The 15,275-nt window shown below is 54.2% G+C and overlaps 1 long non-coding RNA gene across 1 annotated transcript; it reads left to right on the plus strand.

Annotated features, from left to right (window-relative positions):
• The first annotated feature begins 148 nt into the window (after nt 1-148).
• On the plus strand, nt 149-6,481 carry LOC149750405 (uncharacterized). The gene is made up of 3 exons (XR_016391813.1): nt 149-365; nt 1,365-1,840; nt 3,479-6,481. It is a non-coding gene; the product is annotated as an uncharacterized LOC149750405 (long non-coding RNA).
• The last annotated feature ends 8,794 nt before the right edge of the window (nt 6,482-15,275 follow it).

Genomic DNA, 15,275 nt, shown 5'->3' on the forward strand with positions numbered 1-15,275 from the left:
CAGGGGCCGGGAGAGAGCGGGTGTGGCCGGGCCCCCAGGCATTCGTTCACGAGGAAGCAGAGCACTACCGGAGACTGCTGCACACGCCCACCTTAGCCAAGCCCTGGAACGACTGGCTACTTGCTGAAAAACAGGTGCTCCCTGCTCTACAAGGGTTCGGCTCGTGATTTTTTTTTTGGCTCTACAATGGTGCGAAGGCGATGCACATTGAGTAGAAACCGTACCTGGAATTTTGACTTTTGATCTTTCCAGGCTACTGCTGGGCAGTGCAGCCCCAGCTCCCGGGCAGCCCGCCATCACGAGGGTGAACCACCGACACACCGAGGACCATTCCGTACCAGACGGCCATCTGCTTTCCGCTCTCGGTACAGTATTCAATCAATTACAGGAGCTACTCAACACTTAATGACAGAATGGGCTTTCTGTTAGATAATTTTGCCCAACTCTAGGCTGATACAAGTCTTCTGAGCGTGTTTAAGGAGGGCTGGGTTGACCTATGTATGGTGTTCAGTAGGTTAGGTGTATTCAATGTTTTCTTTTTTTAATTTTATTTTATTTTTGGCTGCATTGGGTCTTCGTTGCTGCACGCGGGCTTTCTCTAGTTGCGGCGAGCGGGGGCTACTCTTCACTGCGGTGCGCGGGCTTCTCATTGCGGTGGCTTCTGTTGTGGATCACAGGCTCTAGGTGCACAGGCTCAGTAGTTGTGGCGCACGGGCTTAGTTGCTCCACGGCACGTGGGATCTTCCCGGACCAGGGCTCGAACCCGTGTCCCCTGCAATGCCAGGCATATTCTTAACCACTGTGCCACCAGGGAAGCCCTTAATGTATTTTCGTCTTATGATATTTTCAACTTACAAGGGGTTTATCGGGACGTAACCCCATCGTCGGTCGAGGAAGGTCCGTAGTAACAGTAGCTAACACTTAGCTGTCTGATGTGTGTGCCAGGCACTGTTTCAGGTACTCAGACACATCAGTGAATAAAACAAAGATTCCTGCCCTCAGGGAACTAAAGTTCTACGGGGAGACAGAGAAATAATAAGCATCATAAATATGTAAATGATATAATGTTTGTTAGAAAGAGATAGAACTGGGGTCAGGGGGAGAAAAAGGAGTATGTGGGTCCAGGAGCCGGATGGGGCTGGGCACACACGGCACTACACAGGGGGGCCGGGGAGTCCCTGGGGGGCGGCAGTTAGCCGTGTGGATGAGGGGCAGAGCACGGCAGACAGAGGGAGCAGGGAGCAAAGGAACGGGGGTGAGCCGGGGGTGAGGGGTGACGGGGCAAGCAAGGGCAGGGCAGCCAGGGGGAGGTTGAGCGGAGAAGCAAATCACGCACTATCTCGTTTATCATTTCAACACGCCAGGAGACAAGTGCTGCCTTATCCTCACGTCACAAGTGAGGCAACCAAGGCACAGAGAAAGTAAGCACCTTTCCGGCGTTCACACAGCCAGGAACTGGTGGAGCCAGGAGGAGTCTGACCACAGGACAGTGTGCTGCTTCGCTGCCGCCCCCTGCTGCACCCCTCTCCAGACACCGACCCTGCCACCACCTGGTTGATGTGTCATTACGCCTGGAGTCCTTGCAGCGATGTGTCTGGAGAGAGAGCTCAGAGGAGAGGGGTGCACTTCTCAGAACCCTCTTTTGACCCCGTGCCCCAGCTGGAAAGCCTGGTCGCTCGGTGAGAGGTCAGAGGCCTCCCTGGACTGTCTCCACCAGGGTTTGAGCTGACCCCAAGCAAAGCAGGAACTCCACGGGAGGCGGGGCTCATCCCCCCAGGACCAGCAGCATCCCTGCCAAGGGCCCCCTCCTCGATGGCCCCTCCAGCCTCACCTTACACAGGTAAAGCTTGTTCTCAGAACTCGAGATGCAGCTCCAGGTCAAACGTTGCGACCCCCTCCTTGTTGACCTTGATGTGTCTCGGGTTGGAGATGGCGTTGATGTACTGGGGAAGACAAACCAGCCAAGGGAGCTCTCTGAGCACTCTCTATGGGGCTCCAAACCCTCAGACCCCATCCCCCAGCAGCCCCGCCCAGCATGCATCTGCCGGGTTTACAAGTGGGAGGCTGGGTCCTGTGTCAAAGCAGGTGGAAGAGCCCAGAGGGGGCAAGCTGGGACCCTGGATGGGAGGCTGGATGAACCACCTTCATGCTGATAACGTGCTATTTTCAAGGTAATGCAAGCGAGTTGTTTTGTGTTTCCAGAAGAAAAATTAGACTCTTACTATGGCTAGGTTAGACGCAGGGAAAAACTCCCCAGTCCTCTTTCGAGCTGGTAAGAGGCTGGAATTCCCTTCCCTGGAAAAGCCTTTAGAAATAAGACAGGTACCCAGGGTCGGGTGATTATGGTGGGCAATGACGATGCTGATGTGGATGGGCTGACCTGAATGAAGCCTTTACTAAGTGCTTTAAGTACATCCTCTCACTCAGTCTCTCAGGTCTGCTATAGTCCTTCCGGTCCGCATCGTCAGTAGCGGCCACGCCTGCTCCTGGCCCACCTTGTTCTCGAGGGACGGAGGCGGGGCCCTGGGGAGCGGGCTGGGCAGCTCAGGGGCCAGGGGAGCCCCGGGAGCTGGCGTCTGGAGGAGGGATGGGGAACTTCCCCCTCTGCGCTGGAGGAAAGGGTCACAGAGACTGACCCCTGTCGGGACTGCAGGGGCCCAGAGTTGGGCAGGGGTGGGCCCCACCCCACAGCTCCAAGTTCCCAGGAGAAACTCTGCTCCGAGCAACTTGTCTTGCAGGTTTCAGAGCAGGGTGTCTTTGGGGGTAAATTGTTCCGTTCTTCTAAAATTATTTTTAGATCGCTGTTCTAGTGGAGCACCCCATTTTTTTTTTTTTTTTTTTTGTGGTACGCAGGCCTCTCACCGTTGTGGCCTCTCCCGTTGCGGAGCACAGGCTCCGGACGCGCAGGCTCAGCGGCCATGGCTCACGGGCCCAGCCGCTCCGCGGCATGTGGGATCTTCCCAGACCGGGGCACGAACCCGTGTCCCCTGCATCGGCGGGCGGACTCTCAACCACTGCGACACCAGGGAAGCCCAGCTTTTGCCTTCTTGATAAAAGGGCCAGATATACCCAGGGCCACTTCTTCCCCCTCTTCCTGCCTGAATGGGGGTTGAGTTTGGGTCTGCAGCAGCCACTGTACGAGGGTGGGTGGTAACCCTACCCCTAAGGGTGGCAGAGCCGTGGGACGGGAAGAGTCTGGCTCTCCAGCGACAGCCCCGAGCTGTGGTTGGAGCCCTGGACGCCACCCAGGGCTTGTCATCGTGGAGGTAAGGAAGTGGCTTTGTTTCTTGGGCCACTTGGAGGAGGGTTTTCTGTTACTTGTGGGCAAAAGCATAACCAATTCAGAGACGAGATCTGCTTTCCAACAGACATTTACCTTCGATTAATTTAAAGTTTCAGAAACACTGAGCAAACCGAAACAGAGCATGTCTGAGGAAGGACTTGGCCTTTGTGTTACCTGTTTGTCCCCCCAACGCAGATTTCTACAAAACAGCCTGAGGCCAAGAGAAGAAAACAAAGCCCCCTGAGTGAGTTAGCAGAAGACCAGGACTCGAAACCCACTTACAGGGCCTGACCTCGCTCCCCAGGGCCAAGCGAATATCACCCAGCCCAGCTGCAGGGGGCACCCGCGCGCATGAGCCTCCCCAAGCACCCGCAGAGGCAGCGCACGGGCAGCGGAAGAAGCCCAGGGCTCTGCACCCGGCGGGGCTGCGGCCTCCGTGGTCTCCCCACCCAGCATCGGGGCCTGATTCCCCTCAGGGCTCTCCCACGCTCTGAGCATCAAGGGCTGGGCTAGGGGGTGGGGGGGAAGCCCACCTGCAATGACCGTGAGCCTCCCGAGCACGCGGCCTCCCCGTACGTGTTCACTGCTGTGCAGCGGTGCAGGTCTGTGTCCTGGCTGGTCAGCTTGTGATCTGCAGAGAGGCCGAGGGCAGGGGAACAGGGGAGGGGAACTAGCCTTCCCCTCCCTGCGTTCACTGGACGTGATGACGCTATAAAGACACACAAGACACTCCAGGTCCTCACGAGCTCCAAGGGTTCATCAGGGAAGCGGACCCCAAGACAAAAACCTGGGTCGGGACAGCGGCGGATGGACCAACTCTGCCATCAGAGGCACGTGATGTGGCAGAGAGAGCTGGCTTTCCTGAGTCCGACAGATCCAGGACTAAATACCGTCTCTGGCGTGTGCTATGGGCAGGTTACCTAACCTCTCTGGACCTTAGTTTCTTTACTTATGAAATGAGGTTAATAATACCCCCAAAGCAGTGAATGGTCAGGATTAAAATATATAATCTAAGTCAAACGATGAGCCCAGGGCCAGCGCATCGTAGGTGTTCCGTGATGGGGAGCTGTAAATATTACCGATACTGACCAATAGCGACTGAGGGTCCGCTGCAGGTCGGGCACTGGCTGGGCAATTTACATAAACCTTTAATGCTCATAAAAACCCCATGAAGGGGGCTTCCCTGGTGGCGCAGTGGTTGGGAGTCCACCTGCCGATGCAGGGGACGCGGGTTCGTGCCCCGGTCCGGGAAGATCCCACATGCCGCGGAGCGGCTGGGCCCGTGAGCCATGGCCGCTGAGCCTGCGCGTCCGGAGCCTGTGCTCCGCGACGGGAGAGGCCACAGCAGTGAGAAGCCCGCGTACGGCAAAAAAAAAAAAAACCCATGAAGGAGGTACTATTATCACCCCAATTTACAGAGGAAGAAACAGAGATTTAGAGAAGTAATGGACTTCCTAAGGCCGAGATGCTGGGCCTGGGATTGTAACCCAGGCATCCTCCCTCCAGAGTTTGAGGTAAGCTCCAGGTAACCTAACAGCAGAGGTACCTGTGAGCCTGCTGGGTCCATCCATGGTTCTGGGAATATCTCCTACTCGTCTGGAGACTGGAGACCTTCTAGGGGATGGGAAGAGAAGGGCAGACCCCTGTCAGGGGAAGAGCCGCGGTTCTGAACTGCAGCACGTACCCCTTGTTGCCTGGGCTGTCCGAGATCTGGTACTTGCCGGAATTACTGAGGTCACCTTTGGAGCAATGCCAGTGCACCCGGGGTCCGGGCTCCCCACAGACCACAGCCCGAAAGATGGCATGTTTCCCTGTGGCAGGAAGAGGCAGGCGGGTAGTTTGATGAGGTGGGGACGATGGACAGGATCCTTTACTGAGGTTTTAACTTACGTTCTGTCCACCTCTCTGGGCACTTGAATTGCCCGTTCCAAGAAGGGTGTCTGGCCTTGGTCCCCGTGACCCGAGGACCCCTGCGGTGCTAGGCAGGAGCACAGCCTCAGGCACCACAGGTACGGCCCTCGCCCCACTGGAGGAGCAGCGAGTGGCCACGGGGAGGGAGGCCAGCAGGGCTGGGGCTGCGGGTGGGAGGCGGGGTGGGAACAGGTAGGGAGCCTGAAGGACTCTCCCTGGACTGGGAAGGGGATGAGTCTTTTGTGGGTCCCGGGTCCACTCTCTAGGGGAGATGGCGACCTCGGAAAGGCCTTGCTGTGATGCCCAAAGGACCCAGTCCTGAGACACAGGGTTCCAGCCTCGGGAAAGAGCCACAGCTCCATCCTAACCTTGAAGCCTGGGGCCTCCCGCCCTCAAGGACCCCCAGGCCCCTGCCAGGAGCATCTCAGTGGAGAACAGCTTGGAGTAAAGACCCAAGGGCAACCGCCCCGCCATGATGAGAGACACAGCTTCCCATGACCGTGTTGAGTGGACACATAGAGTTAGATTTCGAAAAATAAAGGGCCATTATTTTTCTGAGGCGAGAATGTGGTAAACTGGGATCCGTTGCAGGGACCTGTGTTGAAGAAAGAGCACGAATTCGCACCCCCACCCCCGTCCTGTTCCCATCGCTTCCCGGGCACCTCTCTTGGCGGCCAGCATTGGGAGCCCCATTTCACTCAGTTTTGAGGGTGTCTCCACAGCAGTTTCTTGTGGGCAGGGAGAGGGAGGGGCCCAGAGCCACCCTGCACCCACCGCTGCCCCCCAGTTCAGCACACAGGAGGTTCGCGTGCAGGAACTGCAGGCTCCAGTTCGCAGACAGGAAGCACCTCGCCAGCCACACACGACCTCGGGAGCATTGGCTTGGGGTTTTCTTCCAAGCGCATCAGTCCAGCAGCACATGAGGGTGTCAGCCAACGATAAGGCTGGGGGCCTCCTCCCTTAGGGCAAAGGCTGTCTGTCCGGGTCACGAGGACTCATTCCAGCGGTCAGCGCCTTGGGGCCCCATTCCGGGATGCTTCCATGACAGCAGCCCCGACCCTGGTCAGTGCTCCCCAGAGGCCCCTGTCCACTCAGGATCTCCGCGGTGGCTGAGGCCGGTGCCCCAGCTGTGCAGGGTGTGCCCCAGCCAGAGTGCCCCACCCAGGCCACTCCCCTAAACTGCTGTCTATCACAGGGTTGGCAACTCTGGCCCCCAGGGCAAACCTGGGGCAGTCTGGTTTTTTAGTTTTTTAAAAATATTTTATTTACTTGTTTGGCTGCGCCGGGTCTTAGTTGCCACGTGTGGGATCTTTTAGTTGCAGCACGTGGGCTCTTAGATGCGGCGTGCAGGATCTAGTTCCCTGACCAGGGATCGAACCTGGGCCCCCTGCACTGGGAGCACGGAGTCTTACCCACTGGACCACCAGGGAAGTCCCTGATTTTGTAAATAAGGTTTTATCGGAAACAGTCTCGCCCTGTCACTTACATATCTTTTAAGGCTGTTTTTGTGTTACAACGGCAGAAGCGCATGGTGGCAAGGGAACTTGTGTGGCCTGATAAAACAGTCACTCTCTGGCCCTCTGCAGACCCCTGCGCTACATTAAATCTCTGTATGTATCCCCAACAAATTCCTGGAAACCTGCCCCCTGAGGGAACGGGGCGGGGGAATAGGGAACCCCTCGGATGGGTATTTTTAAGAAGAGCTTTCGGTGGGCAGGGAGGAGGGGGTGTCCTCCAGAGAAGAGGTGGGGGGCTTCTTAGCCCTCTGGCCCTCAGTGCGGGGTGACACTGGAGGACCGAGGGATAGCTCAGAGGCTCTGACCAGAAAGTATGAAAACCGCAGCTGTGAGGGGAGGGTCGGATGGATGGAAACAAGATGGGCTGGGTCACAGGGAGGCCAGGACGGCTGCAGGAGCTGGGAGAGGGCTCCAGGCTCGGCCCTCGTGACAGTGAAATAGAGATGTCTGTCAAGTGATCCTGTGCCCTGGCGGCTGCAAGGCCTGTCGTCACCCCTAAGCTCGCAGGGGCTTGCACACTCTTTGCTGGGCCCACAGCTGACGGCCATCAGGAGGCTGGGACCAGCCTGGACGATGCAGAAAGAAAAGCAGGTGAGGTCGGAGAGGCAGGAATCCTCCAGGGAGAGCGTGAGGACGGTCTGTCCGAAGGGTCCCTCCCGAGAGGTCGCCCGCACCTCCCCTCACCAGGGAGGGCTACCCATGCCCGGCTGGAGGGGGGACCTCTGGGAGAGGTCAGAGTCTGACAACCACCTGCTGGAAGCTTCTCTCCAGGCCCATCCTCTCTGGGTGGTTGAAACATGGCCCCTGGAGTCGGACAGTCCAGGCGTGAAAGCGAGCTCTGCCACTTCCTGCTCTGGGACTTTGATCAGATAATTTAGCCCCTCTCCAGCTTCGTTCCTGCACTTGGCAAAACGAGGATTAAATAACACCTGCTTTGCAGGGTTGTTGGGAATTGTGAGATGGTATTTGAATAATATGTAGCAGAGTGGCTGGTCTGGGCTAAGTCCATACACGTGGGGGCTGGAGAGTCAGTCCAGTTAGTCAATCCTTTCCCCTAATTTATGTTCATTTGCTCTTATTCTAGGCTTGAGCGTTAAAATAAATAGTTGGCAAAAAAATAGCGATACTTCCTCTGATTTAGAACTTAAGGGGCCCTGATGGCTCAGTGTTTGGTGTAGGGCACAATGCAACTGGAGTAGAACATTCTGGAACAGGATGGCTGGCCTTCCTAGTCCCTCTGCACTGAAGTATCCAGGACTCTGTCGGGAGGCCTGGAAGGCTGGTCCACCTGAGCCCTGGCCTTGACCCTAATATATCCAAGAGGCGTTACAGATGTCCAGGACCCAGAGCCATGCAGGCCCCCGGCGCCATGGAAAGAGAAGCAGGCTCTGAACCGTGAAGCTCACGTCTTGAGCCCACTGACCCGGCCGGGGCCCCCACCCCACTGTCCCCTTGCAGGGAAGGATCTGCCTTGCGCTCAGTGGACGCCTCTCCTGCCACGGGGAATCTGCCGTCTAGTCGGTGGCTGAAACCCCCAGAAGCTCTCCCTCCCTCTCTCCTGACGTTTGGGGCCAAAGCCTCCCAAATACCAGACTCCTTTCTAAAGTATTCAGTAAGCGCCTAATTGTGCCAGCCGCCGTGTCAGGCATTCTACTCAGGTCGGGGCATTTGGGGGAGCCCACCGCCAAGAGGGAGACCCCAGCTGTGTGTGCGCGCGTCATCACGTCGGGAGCACATGTTCCAGCTTCCTTCCGGGGATGGGTTTTCGGGCCCTGGGGTGACCGAAGGAGAAGGTGGCCTCTGTTTTAGGGCCCAGCCAGCAGGCCAGCTGCACTTGGCCGTGATTGATGGCCTCTATTAACAGCAGGCTGTAAAGGGATCGGGTGCGCCGTGCCATGCGGCTCTCCCCCTGCCGAATCCCACACCAGGGAACGCTTTTCAGCTGCCCAGCCTGCTGCCCCCGGCATGAGGACAGTGTCAGACAACAGCTCTGCCAGGCTCGAAACCGCTTTGGAAGCAGGAAGGCACTCCATTAGCCCTTGGGGAGAAAAGCCCAAATCCTGGAAGCCGACTTCTCCTGGGTTGTGGGGGGGAGGAAAGCCAGTTAGGGAGGACATTCCAGAGCGACTCTGCGGTCAGGTGTGTCCCCTGGGCAGGTCCCACACCCTGCCTGGGCCTCAGTTTCCTGCCAGGAGCCTCCTCCTCCAGTTGGACTCTCCCAGGGCTCTGATCACAGGGACCTTTATGAAGTCACCCTCCTCCCCTTACTTCATTCCTGAGACAATCCCTGCAAATAAGAAGCCTTTTCCCACCAAGTCGCGCCCCCGACACACACCCGCCTCCTACCCTCCTCTGACCAAGCAGGTAGGTTGGTCTCCTTCAAGTCAATTACAGGCTTTTTGAAAAACGAAATTAGCAAGCGTGCCAGAGAGGGGTGTGAGATTCACAAGCAGCGGAACCTCTCCACTCCTGAGGGGCTTTAACTTTCCAATACTCGGTGGGGTCTCTCTTTTATCCCTAAAAGGCAGTGAGATGCCTCAGGTTTGGTTCCACCCATTGGACGAGTGAGAAAACTGAGTCCAGAGAGAGGCTGTGATCTGGAGCGGGAGAAGCTCCGAGATTGCGGTCGGGGCCTCTGACCCCTCCCGGAATCTCTGTCCCACGGGCCCCTGAGGATGTGAGCCGAAATCCTCTGAAACCGCCGGTCCCTCCAGCTATTGGAGCAATTGGAGGTGCTTAAGGAAGAGTAAAAGCCACTGATCAGTGTCTCCGTGCTGCCGTGTCCCCTGGCATCAGGGGGGCCTGCAGGAGCGGTGACCTCCGGGCTCAGTAAATCAGGCGGCACCAGAGCCCGCGGCCAGCGCTCCCCACTGTGCCCGGCTCACTTTGCAACCCGAGTGTCTGCTTCCAGCCGCCGTCTGGATGGGCAGGGGCCAGGGCTGGAGCCCAGGACACCCACGGGACCGTGCAAGCGCCCCCATGGCTCCAGGAAAAGGAGGAGACTCCCGCCCCGCAGTGTTCTCCCCCAGCCTGCCAGACCCAGGATGGGGCCCTGTCGGGAAGGCCTAGGGATGAGAGGCCACCGCAGCCCAGGCCCGGGGATTTGTCACATTTTTCCCCGGGTTAATTACCACCACAGGGAATCCCAGCTGCGCCCGTCTGGGCACAACAAGCCTCTTTGCTGTTGCCGGGTGGGGAATCTCAGTCTTTCTCAGGTGACAGCTGCTGGCCCGGGACAGAACTGTCCTTATTCTGGGGGCGCCACCTCCCCAGAGGACCCCAGCTGTCCAGTCATGGGCGGAGCCTCACTGGTGGGGGACGGGGATTGGACAGTCAGGGTGTGAGGAGACCCATGGGTAGGGCGGGGGCCACGCTGGGGGCGCAGGCGTCCTCCTGGGCCAACCCACCCCACTCACCCCCACACGCTGCACTTGCGCTTTGCATCTACAAGGGGCAAATAGGTAACCTTTCCATTTTTGCACCGGCTTAAATAGTCTCGGTGTCGATCACAGCCCTGGACACTCAGCGGGCGCCTGACACCCGCTGTGGATGGCGAGTCCACCAGCGCATCTGTCTCCTGGGGGAGTCGTGTTCCCAGCTCGCTGGCACCTCCCGCTCAGTGAGGACACATCACATGTGCTGTCGGTGAAAACTCAAGCATCCAGATGGATGCATTTTTCACTTCTGAAGATAAGCTAGAACAGAATGAAGATTATTCCTGATGAAATGTATCACATACTCACTCCCTTGAGCTCTGAGGTCCTACCCTGAGCTGGAGAGAAGAGGGAGGTATACGTGGGGGACCCTTGACTGTCCCTTCCTTGGTAAAGGTCTCCGATTTCAGTCTGGGGGCTGACCTTTATTGTCAAGGGGCAGATGTGAGACCTGGCTAGTCCAGGGGACTGAGCCCCTCCCTGGACTTCGAGTACTGAGTTGTGGTCCAAGGATGAGGGGAAACCCGTCTGCTGCCGGTTTGTCCCTGCGGCGTGCCACAGGGGTGCTGTAGCTTTTGTCCTCTCCACGCCTTGCCTTTCAGCCATTTCTTAGGTTATATGGATTTCCCACTTCTTTCCAACAAACTCCCTTTTCCCTTTGGTTAGCAATCGGTTTCTGCTGCTTACAACCAAACACCCTGACTGCCCGAGTCGTAGCCAGTGATTGGGAACACGCGTCACTCATCATCTAGGCTCCCTCGGGAAGCAGCTCAGTGAATTTGTCTGGTGTTGAAGAATTCTTAATCCATCCTCAGTTTTGTAGACGCAGAGCTGAGGTTCCAAGAAGTCCAAGGTCACACAGTCAGACTCACAGACTCTCAGAGTTAGAAGGGAGCTTAGAGTCATTCTTCGAACTTTTCATCGGACTCCCAAATTCCCCCGAGTTAGCTTCAGCTAGTGACTGTCGAACGATGTGCAAACACCTCAGTGACAGCAAAACCGTCTCTCCAGGCAGCTCCTTCCATCTCCAGATGCCCTCGTTAGACACCTCCTGCGATGCTCCCCTGAGAGTTTTCCCTGTTGTGTCCACCATTGGGGTCCTGCACTACAAATTCCATTCCTCTCCTCCCGACAGCCCTCAGATGGCCTCAGACAGCCACCCGTCCCAAGATGTCTCTGTTCCAGGACGGTGTCCCACTTCCTACAGCTCTTACTCGTGTGGCAGGGTTTCAAGGCCTTCCCCACCTGGCCACTGTGCCCTCTGTGTATCCTGTCCTCACGGCAAGTTCATAAAGTGGAACAGAACCCCCAGCCGTGGGCCTGTGGTGCAGCATGGAGCCCGTCACCACCTCCCTTGGTCTGGACCAAATGACCTTTTGGGTCCTAACTCCTGCCGAATCAGCCTGTCTGTCCCGTTTCGTTGTGTTATTCACCAGCGTATCCTCAGTTTCTTACTCAGGTCTCTGAGCCTGTATTTGTATAAGTGCGAAGCTCAGATTCAGCCTTCATTTCAGTGGCACAAGGTCACGTGGATGCTGGCTCCATCCTCCAAAATAGCCCTTGTCCTGCACCCACCTCTCCCGCCCACCTCTGCCCTTGCACACAGCTTTGCGGTCTGCTGGGCATATGTTCTCCCTCCAAGTTCTTTAGCCAAATGTGTTCCCCCCCTAAAACTCTCCCTTAGAATTATGTTTACCGGGACACTGAAAAGCGCCCTGTTAGTCAGAAAGTCCCTACAAGAATCTGAAAAAGGTTTTGATCGTCTCTATTCCTCCCCTGGCAGATGCACGTCCATATTTTCATGCAAGGTTATGTGACAGCAGGGGGCAGGGGTGTGGGTCACCTGGAAGTCTCATGTCCTGATGGAGCGGAAATCGGCACATCTGGTTTGGCAATCTGGTAGTCGTTACGGAAGATAAATGTGTGAGGACTCCGCGGCCCAGCAATACCCCTCCCAGGGGTGTGCCCAGGACAGATGAGAGCACAGGTCCTCCAAAGACACCGCAGTCACCGTAGCTCTGCTCCCGGCAGCCTCAAACTGGAAACAACCCCGATGTCCACCTGCAGCAGAATGGACAATTGCGGTATAGTCATGCGATGGAACGTTATTTGGCAATGCAAATGCGTGAACTACCGCTCTGTGCAACAACACAGGTAATTCTCCCAAACAGACGATGGGCGCAAACAGCCAGACACAGATGAAGAGTAGATCCGCTATGGTTTCATTACAGGGTGTTCAAAGGCGGGCGGGAACAGGTGGTGTTGACAGAACACAGAACACTGGGTTCCTTGGGAGGGAGGGGATGCCTGCTGACCGGGATGGGGACGTAGCTTTCTAGGGACCTGGAGATGGTTTATACCTGTAGTTACACAAGTATACACCTGCATCAACTAAGATTTGTACACTTTAGGGACTTCCCTGGCAGTCCAGTGGTTAAGACTCCGTGCTTCCACTGCGGGGGGCGAGGGTTTGATCCCTGGTCGGGGAACTAAGATCCTGCATGCCACACAGCACAGCCTAAATAAATAAACCATTAAAAAAAAAAAAAGGTGTGTACACTTTATTGTATGTGAATTACAACTCATGCGAAAGTTTAAAAAATAAAAAACTACATATCTATCCAAGTAAAAAATGTTCTCCCATCCACATGCACGCAGAATCATCTCACTTCACACACACGCGCCACACTTGGTGAAATAACAATCTAGTTTAGTGCTCTTGCCTTATGTTTGGGGAAAGTGAAATTCAGACGGGACATACGCCCTGCTCAAGGTTGTACAGAGACCTCGGTTTTACAAACGTAAAAATGCGTCAAGCTAGACACTTGGGGTTTATACACTTTACTATAGATTTGTTATGCCTCCATAAAAAAAAAAAGTTAAAGAGAAAACAGCCTGTGGCAGGACTGGGTTTCTTCTCTCCCTTTTGGCTGCTGGTGGAAAGAGGGTCCTTACTCAGACAGTAAGTCCGAGTCATTATGCAGACAATAACCTAAAAGTTATCATTCTTCTGACAACACAAATTGTACTTTTACAAGTCATGTTACTGTCCTACAGATGTCTAAACAGCCAAGTAAGCCCCTGGTATGCTGGTCGTAAGTAAGAAATCAATCACGCCTTGGGAGTAGACCTCTGTTGGACTGTTTCACAGGACTTCCTTACAGCAGCTCCATTAGGGGTCACGGCAACTAACACCCCAAGGCGAAGCTCAAAAACGTAAAGTTAGCTGACTTGAATCCAGTCAGGAAAAATGTCGAGTATTAGGTGGACACAGGGAAACTCGTGAAGCTCAGACATGTGATTTGGGGGAGACTGGCCGAGAGCAACCTGCTACGACCACTGAACCCACCCTGGGCTGCCATCCTAGCCGATCGAGCCCCCCCCCGCCCCCCCCAACACGAAGTGAAAAGAATTCCCTTTGGCAGAAATTACAGACATAAAACGCTGTCTGAAGACTTGCTCTCTCTTTCTGTGTCCGCCCTGAGCATTACACACCTGGCCCCGGGCAGCAGGCCTACCCCTTCCTCCATCTCTAAGGTACAAATTTAACTTTATGAAAGAGGCCTGTTGAGTATTCTGAGAATTGTTGGGAGATCTCAGCTCAACTAGGACTTTCCTGACTATCACCCTGGTAGTAATGAACATATATATATTTTCTCTCAAAAAAGTGATAAAACGTGACCCATGCTCATTAAAGAAAAAATTCTAAATAATAAAATTTACTTTTCAAGTAAAATCAGTTGTTCACTGTTCTTGCCTTACCCGCCCCGATGAAAAACAAGCAATGAACAGAAACATTTGTATGAATGTTATTTCTTTTTCTATCTTAGATCTACCTACCTACCTATCATCTATCTGTCATCTACCATCCATCCATCCAGCCCTCATTTAGATAGGAGAGCAGACATCTGTCATTTTGCCTGCTCTGCGTCCTATTGGTCCTGATAGGAGTTGATCACAGGGTCTCAGCCTCCCCAGGGAGGTTGGCACACAAACCAGGCTGGCCAATCAGAGTTATTCACCATATGCTGGCCACAGTGATTGGCTGATGGATCGACTTGTGACCCAAGCAAAGCCAGTTAGGGTCTTCCCTGAGATTTGCCACATCTGTGCTCTGATAGATCACTTTTTCTTTGGTGTCCACAAACCATGATGCTGTAGGCCTGAGGTTATTAGCAACATCTTTCCAACTGTGTGAAATGATCCAGGTCACAGAGGAAAGCATAACCAGAGATGGACAAAGGGACAGAGCCCTGAGGGTACCAGTTGATCTACTGGATCCAACCATGCCTGAAGCCTGATCTACATGTAAACTTCCCGGGTATGTGAGCTAATACAGTCTTCTTGTTTTAGGTTGAACCATATGAAATTGTCATTCATCAAATATATATAAACATTACTGCTAATATTCTTTCTATTTAATTTGCAGGAAAATGCAATATACCTAGAGGCCAAAATTTTAGGAATCCGAGGTTCTCTGAGTCCTAGAAATGACTACCAAAAAGTCTCTACATTTAAAGAACCAAAAAGTGTGCATGTAGAATTTAATTTACAGAAAAATGGATTCCAAATGGTAGAATCCGACCTGCTAATACTCAGGAAAATTATCCGGGAGTTACTGGAGCAGCATTTCCCAAAGTATATCCCTCGGTACGTGAGTCTTTCAAGATGTTTCTCAAAAAAAGAGTTTATTGTCAAAATGATGGAGAAATATTATACACAATTGTATTGTTTAAAGGGATTCACAATGTGTATTACCACACTGAAGCATCTAAAAAGTCCTGCAGTAAAATACATCTATGTAATTTGCTTTAAGCTAAGGCTTCCCAAACTAATTTATTCATAGAAATCACATTTCTCCCCAACACAGTAGCATCCCATGAATTATTCCCAGAAGCGTATTTTGAAAAACACTATCATAGAGTATTGTCAGCAAGTCCACAGAATGTTAGGAGACAGGGTTCTGTAAACCAGCAGTGCTCAAAGTGTGGCCTGAGGACCCAGTGGATTTGTAAGGCTCTTTCGGGGAGATCAGGAGATGAAACTATTTTCCTAGCAATTCTAAGATGTGATTTGGCTTTTTCACTCTCATTCCACTGCAAGCATACCGTGGCGTTTCCCAGAGGGTAG

Source organism: Delphinapterus leucas, chromosome 1 (assembly GCF_059928025.1).
Source record: "Delphinapterus leucas isolate spDelLeu-1000000601 "Yukka" chromosome 1, BTC_Dleu_Yukka2, whole genome shotgun sequence".
NCBI lineage: Eukaryota > Metazoa > Chordata > Mammalia > Artiodactyla > Monodontidae > Delphinapterus > Delphinapterus leucas.